This window comes from Bos indicus, chromosome 15, assembly GCF_029378745.1.
Source record: "Bos indicus isolate NIAB-ARS_2022 breed Sahiwal x Tharparkar chromosome 15, NIAB-ARS_B.indTharparkar_mat_pri_1.0, whole genome shotgun sequence".
Lineage (NCBI taxonomy): Eukaryota > Metazoa > Chordata > Mammalia > Artiodactyla > Bovidae > Bos > Bos indicus.
Genome location: NC_091774.1, coordinates 76083282 through 76091720, shown reverse-complemented (window position 1 = coordinate 76091720; position 8439 = coordinate 76083282). Strand labels below are relative to the sequence as shown.

General features: G+C 48.0%; 1 long non-coding RNA gene across 1 annotated transcript; it reads left to right on the top strand.

Annotated features, from left to right (window-relative positions):
• The first annotated feature begins 213 nt into the window (after nucleotides 1-213).
• On the top strand, nucleotides 214-4224 carry LOC139187370 (uncharacterized). Its single transcript, XR_011570937.1, has 2 exons — nucleotides 214-1355; nucleotides 3131-4224. It is a non-coding gene; the product is annotated as an uncharacterized lncRNA (long non-coding RNA).
• The last annotated feature ends 4215 nt before the right edge of the window (nucleotides 4225-8439 follow it).

Genomic DNA, 8439 nt, shown 5'->3' with positions numbered 1-8439 from the left:
CTGACCCCAAGGAATGTGTTTGTGTTTGGGAAAAGGGGCCTAGCTTTTGAGTCAGTGCTGTTCTAGTCCTGACTCTGCTGCTTCCCAAAGAGGTTGCTCTTTGGCCCTCTGTTTAGCTGTCTGTGAAATGGGTATCCGTTCCTCCCAGGAGGAAGGGGTGGTTCTGAGAGAAAGGCCTGGGGCACGGTTGACGGGAAAGATCATGCCCTGCTCAGCACATCCTTCCATCCCCGCACTGGCCATGCTGGCTTGTGACTAGGAGCTCCACGTGGGTCTCCCAGTAGCCTGGGGGCTGGAGCTGTGTTTGGTTCATTCAGTGTCCCCACTGCCCTGCACACAGTGAGGTATGTACTCGGTACTCCAGAGTTCGTTGCTGAAATGAATACATGATGGTAGGAGTTCACCACTGAATGTTTATTTTTCTTTCCTTTTGGTTGCTGTCAGGGCTGTTTTTTGACAAAATTGAGATTAATGCAGTTTGTTTCAGAGCCCAGCCCATTTTATTCTCATGTTCTTTTCTCTCTTCTTTTGGTATCTTCTATCCTCTTCTATCATCAGTCAGCTGTCATGCAGAAAACGATCATTGTGTCTAATTTATACTAAAGTGAAGATGACTGATAGGACAATCTCTCATTCTTTCATTTCTGTAATAGCCAATCCCTAATTCAAAGGGACGAGCCTTAATGGCCAAAGGGAGGCAGTTCAGTGCTCCTTTCCAGGCTCCTCTCCTCTCCCCATCTTGTACATTTCTGGTCTTACCAAATGAGCTAGCTCAGTGGCTCACTAGGACTTCAGAGATGATCCTGGCTACCCAATGCAGGATAGAGCAGATGGTCCCCAGCTTCTGCTTGAAATGCCCCTAAACATAAAGGACAAGTGGCAGAAAGCTCACTACCTTTAAGGCAACCCATTCCATCGCTCTGACTAATGTTGAAACTTTTCTCCATTAGTTTGTTTTGCCCTTGTCTGGCCTCTGGAGCCAGAGTCAAATGGAGTAAGTTTGTCTCCTTTTATCTAAGAGTCTTTCCCTTAAACAAAGACCTCTAGACTTGCTGTTTCCTTAACAGCCTGCATACACCTTCCTTCCACATAAGCTTTGCTCCCTCTCTCTCTCTGTACCTTCCTCCTGCCAAGGTCATTTTCCAGTGTGAAGTCATAGCTTGCTCTTGGTTTATTTCTAGGGCAAATATGATGGGCAACACCTGAACCCAATGGCTTTGTGGTTCTTTTCCAGCTCAAGTTCTCAGATGTCCTTCGAGGGAGGTCTGGAAAGTTCTGTCAGCGTTAGCGAAAAAATAGCGGGGAGCCTGGTGGGCTGCAGTCCATGGGGTCACAAAAGAGTCGGACATGATTTAGTGAGTACACAATAACAACAACTACACATTGTTTGCTCACTCTGTGCCGTATGCTATTAGGAGGAGCTTCTTAAGTATTGTAATAAAATCCTCACAGTAATGCCTCAAAATAGACCCTACCATTATCCCCTCTTAGAGATGGGAAAACTGAAGCACAGGGATGTACTGTAATGTCCCCAAGATCCAATAACTGAAAGCAACGGAGGCAGGATTTGAACCTACGTTTTCTGACTTCATAGACCACACTCTGACCACTGAGATCTGCTAAACATTTGACCTGCCACACGCACACACACCATGTAGACCACACATACATCACACACCACACACCCGTGCTTCCCTCAAGCTTGATTTCAGTTCCTGATGTTCAAATGTTCTTCTCACCTTTACTGAGCTGTTCCATTCTTTAACACTCACATGTCACGTCTTCCAGAACCCCCTCTTCCTCTGAGCACCCACCTCACAGCCCCTACCACCTTATCCCAAAATTGGTTCCTCAAGGGTGGGGAGCCTTGTCTGGTTCCTTCTTATTCCCCAAGACCTAGAACAGGGGCTGACACGTCTTGTGAGCTCAGTCTGTCAGCCCTGTCTGACTCTTTGCGACTCCACAGACTGTAGCCCTTCAGGCTCCTCTGTCCTTGGGGTTCTCCAGGAAAGAACACTGGAGCCATGCCCTCCTCCAGGGGACCTTCCCAACCCAGGGATCCTGCACTGCAGGTGGATTCTTTACCGACTGAGCCACCAGGGAAGCCCTGACACATGTGAGGAGATCAGGAAATGTCTGTTGAATTTAACTGAGTCAACTTGCCATGGAATGTGGGAAATACCACTAATCCCCCAAACCTTTGTTTTCCCATCTGCAAATTGGGAGCAATAACAGCTGCCCTCTTCCTCCTGTGAGGGTTTGGTGGGGCTCCTACACGGGGTCACACGTGGGGAGGTCTTCTGTAACATACACAGCCCGTGCATGCGGAGCACGTCGTGGGGTTGGTGGTGACTCCTCACGGCAGGTACTCTCACCAGGTGCGAGTGCCTTTAGCTCTCTGAGCCTCAGTTTCCTCATCTGCAGCTCTGGCAGGTGCACAGGGGTGTTGAGGATCAAAGGGGACCTTATACAGTGTTAGCCCACCGATAGAAGAATGGGCTGTTTTCCATTTATAAAGCAGGGGACGCTAACTTGCTTGGCGTGAAAGGAAGAGCTAGCCCTAAGCCAGAGACATTTTAAGCCTTCTCTTTTGAGCTGGTGAAGAACAAAGAATAAAACAGAAAGCAAGACAGGGAAAGAAACCATCTGTTTGTGGGCCCAGCATTCCCAAGCAGAGATGCGTGCATGTGTACACGCACACACACACACACACACACACACACACACTACAAAGGCTGGGGAAATTCTGGGAGATCAAGAAGTTCACTCCAGCCAGTGAAATCTCAGTGGGGACCTCATGGCCAGATAGGAGGAGCCCTGAAGACTTTTGATGCCAAAACTGCCTGAAGGCACAGGACTGAAGTGTCCTGGTATGTCTGACGGAAGAGATGCCCATGCCCTCGAGCTCAGAAAGGCCAGTCTGCTGCTGCCACCTGACAGGCCCCTTCCTCCCTGACACGTCACCCTCCTCTTGGGAGTTGTTCCTGGTGTTTATTGGGTGGAACAGCATTTCATTTTACATATATTGCCGAAGGAATAAGGCACTCTTCCAAATGCTTTATAAGTGTCAGCTCATTTAATCCTCAGTACAACCCAGTGAAGCCCTGCTATCATCATCCTTGTTTTACAGAGGAGGTAACTGAGGCCCGGAAGGTTGCAGAGCTGATGATTCTAACTGAGATTCCAGAACAAAGAGTGTGGCTGCTCCAAGCAGAGAAGGAATGGACGGTCGGGCTGCTGACTCTGCCCTGGAGTGAGGGTAGCTGTGTCTTGGAGGCTCTCACCAGGGCTCGGATGGGCTCAGGGCTCAGCATGGGGCCTGTGTAGACCTCTTTTCGCAGGCTAGAATGGGGGACCCCACCATGTTATGATTCTGGGACCAGCCACGGCAATAAGAGGGTAAAGGTCTTTACAGGAGGTCTCTGTTGCCCAAGACAGCTGGGTATCTGGAGATCACACAGGCTTGAGGCCCCAAGCTCCTCTCACCATGCTGCCTCCCAAGCCTCCGGGGCCCCGACATGCTTGGTTCCCCAGCCAGGATTGGTCTTTCTCCCCCAGAGCCCCCAACCCTCAGCCCTCTGCCCCCACCCCGACCATTTCCAGCAGACCTTTCCCACCTCAACCTAAACCTTGCTCTCCCCTAGTGCTTTTCAGCCCCCAGACTAATGTTTGTACATTCTAAGTCTCCAAGATGCCTGCCTTATAGCTCTTTATTTCACCTGTAATTAAGTGATTCATCATGTAGTTGAAATTTTTAAAATTGCTTTATTGGTCTGCCTATGTTTAAAGTGTAAAACTTGATACATTTTGACATACATTTTCGCTTATTAAACCAATACTGTAATCAACATAATGAGCGTACCTGTTGTCCCTAAAAGGCTACCTCGTGACCCTCTGTGATTCCTCCTTCCCAACCCTTCCCCCATCTGGTCAACAATGGATCTTCTTTCTGGTTGGTATTTTCTAGAATTTTCTACAATAACTGGATGATCCTAGAGTATAGACACGTTTTATCCTGTCGTATACACACTTTCACTCAGCATGATGATTCTGAGATTCATCCACACTGTTGAGTGCATCAGTGATTCTGGTTTTTAGCAACTGAACAACAAGTATTTCATTATCTGGAAGTATCATCATTTGTATATCCATTTATCTGTTGATGGTTGCCAGGGTTAATTCCAAGTTTGGCCTATTACAAATAAAGCTTCAATTAAGTTTGTGTATAGGTCTTCATATGAACATAAGCTTTAATTTCTCTTGAGTGAGTATCTAGGAGTGCAATGGCTGGATCATATAATTGGTACATGCTTAACTTTTTACCTTGGAGAAGGCAATGGCACCCCACTCCAGTACTCTTGCCTGGAAAATCCCATGGATGGAGGAGCCGGGTGGGCAGCAGTCCATGGGGTCGCTAAGAGTCGGACACAACTGAGCGACTTCATTTTCACTTTTCACTTTCATGCATTGGAGAAGGAAATGGCAACCCACTCCAGTGTTCTTGCCTGGAGAATCCCAGGGACGGGGGAGCCTGGTGGGCTGCCGTCTATGGGGTCTCACAGAGTCGGACACGACTGAAGTGACTTAGCAGTAACTTTTTACCCAGCTGCCAAACTTTGCCGAAGTGGCTGTACCATTTTACACTCCTGCCAGCAGCGGATGAGAGGCTTAATCCAGCTGCTTCCTCAGTCGGGATGGGCAGTCCCTTTGGTTGTAGCCATTTAAATAAAGGTGTGGTGGTATCTCACTGTGATTTTAGTTTTCATTTTCCTAATGATTTACTGATGTTGAGCATCTTTTCATTTGCCTGTATACATCCGTATATCTTTGGTGAGATGTCTGTTCAAGGGTTTTACCCACTATTATTATTTTTTAAATTGGGTTGCTGTAGTTATGATGTTAAGATCTTTCTCTACTATGAGAGTGAAAGGTCTCTGAGGGTGGGGGCCATGTCTGCTCTGATCAAGATTACAGCTGGGGCTTCAAGACACAGCACAGTGCCCGGGATAGTCAGCACTCAATAAATGTTCCATAAGTTTTGAATGAATTAGTAAATGAATGAATTAAAGAGGGACATTTCCGTGTGTAGCTGGAATGGAGTGAGGTCAGGAGAACAAGTGAGAGCCTGAGAAGAGGGGACAGGTTGGGTCAGCAGAGAAGGGGAGAAGCAGAAGATAAAAGGATAGGATGAACCCCTGGAGACTGAGGATGGGGCAGGGTGAGGCCGCTTCCACACCTGGCTTTGGATCCTCCAGGGTGGTCAGAAGCTGTTATGCAGAGCTAATTCTACCTGAAGTGTCAAGGACTTCCAGGGCCACTGCAGGCCTCAGTCTCCCCCTCTCCATCACATCCGTACTCCAGTAGCCGGGAGGGTTGTCCCAAATGAGTGGTTGACTTGCTAGTGGGGGAAAGGACAGGCCTGATGAGAGACTTGTGGGGGACTTTAGGGCTGAATTCAGTGCCAGCTGCGTGCCCTGCCCAGATTGAACAGTCCCAGACTTTAAATGTGAAATAGTGTTGCCTCGAGGGCTGAACTGACCCCATAACCATGAGACTGAAAACTTGCCAGCTTCCTGCAAGACGAGACTGGAGCCCACAGAGGAAACTCTCCAAGTAGTCTCAACACCGAGGTCCCTTTCCCACCTCTTTACTCCCCCTTGGCAGAGCAGTTCTCATGCACATGGAAGACATCACGTCTAGACTTTTAGAGTTATCTCCCAGTGAGCTTATGCATCAGTCACTGGGCTGTGGCTGGGTGGCAAAAGCTTAGTGAAAAGCAAGCATTTACAATAGGCCATGAGTTCTGTAACCCTGCTTGGCTATCTTCTTCATTTTTAATATCTGCTGCGTCTCAACAGGAGGATGGCTTGAAGGTTCAGGGCCAGCCCCCTGGGGCTCAGGGCTGGAGAACAAGGTCTCCTGGCCCCCAGCACGGACCCCACAGTCCTCTCCCCAAGCCCCAGCTCTGAGGACCCAGCAAGCTTTAGAAAAGCAGATTTGTGCGCAGAGACCCTAGGAGAGTTCAAACTTCTAGAAGCCTGCAAGGCCTTGGTGATCACCCCAAATTCCAGGAAGATCCCCTGGAGAAAGAAGTGGCAACCCACTTTAGGATTCTTGCCTGGAGAATCCCATAGACAGAGTAAGCTGGTGGGCTACAGTCCATAGGGTCACAGAGTCAGACATGACTGAGTGACTAACATTTTCACTTTCACAGAGTTGAAGCAGTGAATTCCACCATGCTGTTGAAGAAATCAAGAGGGAGTTGAACAAATGTGGTCATTAGTGCTATTTTCTAGATATTTCTAGCTCTCTGTTTTCTGGGGATATGGTAGGGTTGTACTTCCTGGACCCCTTGTTGTTGGCTGAAGTCATGTGACTATTCTGACCAATGGATTGGGAGCTGAAGTGATGTGGGTCACCTCCAGGCTAGGGCATTTAGTTGCAGATCTAAGGCCTTCCAGAACATTTTTTCCCTCTGCCATTGCAACCAGCAATATGGGAGATGATGGCTGCCCCATTAGTCTGGGTTCCTAAGTGAGAAGGATATGGGCAGATACAGAAAAGAACTAATCCTGTAGGGCATCTCCTGTGCTTCAAGTCAGTTACATGAAATATCTCAATTTGCACAACACTTCAGGAAGAAGAAGGTGGAGCCATCACTGGTATGGTCATGATTGTCATTTTCCAGATGGGGAGACTGAAACTGGAGAGGGAATTGGTCCATCTGACATCTCCCAACTGAGATAGAATTTGAACACAGGTCTCTGATGGAAAAGTCCTTGCTTTTTCCAACACATGCCACTGTCTGAATTGCCCAATAATCACGTAGTGACTTCTGTTACCTGCTTCTGGGGTTGAGGTCTTTGGGGCTGGAGCCAGAGAGTGAGGAGACCCTAAGATCCTGGACACAGCCAATCCATTTATGGATGCTTCCTTCCTTCATCCATCCACGTCCATTCAGACAGCTAGTACTTACTGAGCATTTACTATCAGGTCTGTCTGTCATGGCAGGAACTCCTGACCAAGCCTGGGCCAAGGATGGGGAGAAGAATCATGAATCAGTGAAAGGTGGAGCAGAGAAGCAGGGAGCTGTGTTATTAAGGACAGAGACTGCCATGGACGGGGCTTACATGGAGTGATGGGGCTCAGGGTGAACAGCAGCAGTATCGAGAGCAGTAGTCATCATCTGCTGAGCGCCAACTATGAGAGGCTAAGGGTGCTTCCCATAAAGCATACTTCCTGCTCACAACCAACCTCTGACATCACCCTTGTGAGCCACATGTTACAAATAAGCAAACTACAACTCAGAGAATTGAAGTATGAATAATTTGTTGAAGGTTACACAACCAGTGATTAGTAGGGTCAGGATCTGAATCCATATCTGTCTGTTCCAAAGCCAATGATCTTAGCCCATAATATACCCTGTTTCTCCTTTTGAACTGATGATGGGCGTCCATTCAATGACCCTGCATGTTAGAGAAGCATACCCTTCCTCCAAATGGAGATAAGCCCAGCTTGACAAGTTGGAGGTCTGTTTTTCATTTTGTGAAGGACAGGTGAGAACACAGTCATAAAGTGAGTCCATAGTCACTCACTCACAGTCAGCGTGAGTTCGGGAAATGGCAACTGAGGGGTCACTTGCTAATAAACTTCAAGTAATAAGTCGAAGAGCCAGAGGATAGTCAGGCCTATCTGACTCCGAAGCAGGTGACACTCTTGTATCTGTTGGGATTCTCCATCTACCTTTGACCCATGCATTCCTTCTGCCATTCAGTCACTATTCACTGAGAATCTACTATGAGCAGGGTGGTGGTGGTGGATTAGTCACTAAGATGTGTCCAACTCTTGCGACCCCATGGACTGTAGTCTGCCAGGCTCCTCCATCCATGGGATTCTCCAGGCAAGAATATTGGAGTGGGTTGCTATTTCCTTCTCCGGGCCCAACCCAGGAATCGAACCTGGGTCTCCTGCACTGCAGGCAGATTCTTGACCAACTGAGCTATAAGGGAACAGGTTTCCATGCTCATGCCAAGGACATGATGAACCGATTTTCTCCATGTCTTTCTCACCACGTCTCTCTCCTCTGGCTGTTCTATTATTTATGGTATTTTGTTTGTACCATATGGGATGTGGGCTCTTAGTTCCCCAGCCAGGGATCAAACCCACGTCTCCTACATTGGAACCATGGCGTCTTAACCGTTGGACCGCCAGGGAAGTCCCCATGCCTGTATTTATTTTTGTGGCTTGTGCTGAGTTTCCATTGGCTTGGTTGGCAAATGCATGACACTGCTGACTCATTTTGAGAGTGTAACTACCAAGGCTCAAAGATTTTTTTTTCACTGTGTTCCCCTACTAAGATACATCCCCGCTCCAGCCCCTGCCCAGTATTGATCTCCAACTGGATATGACTATAAAAGTCTCTTAACCTCACCTCTTACT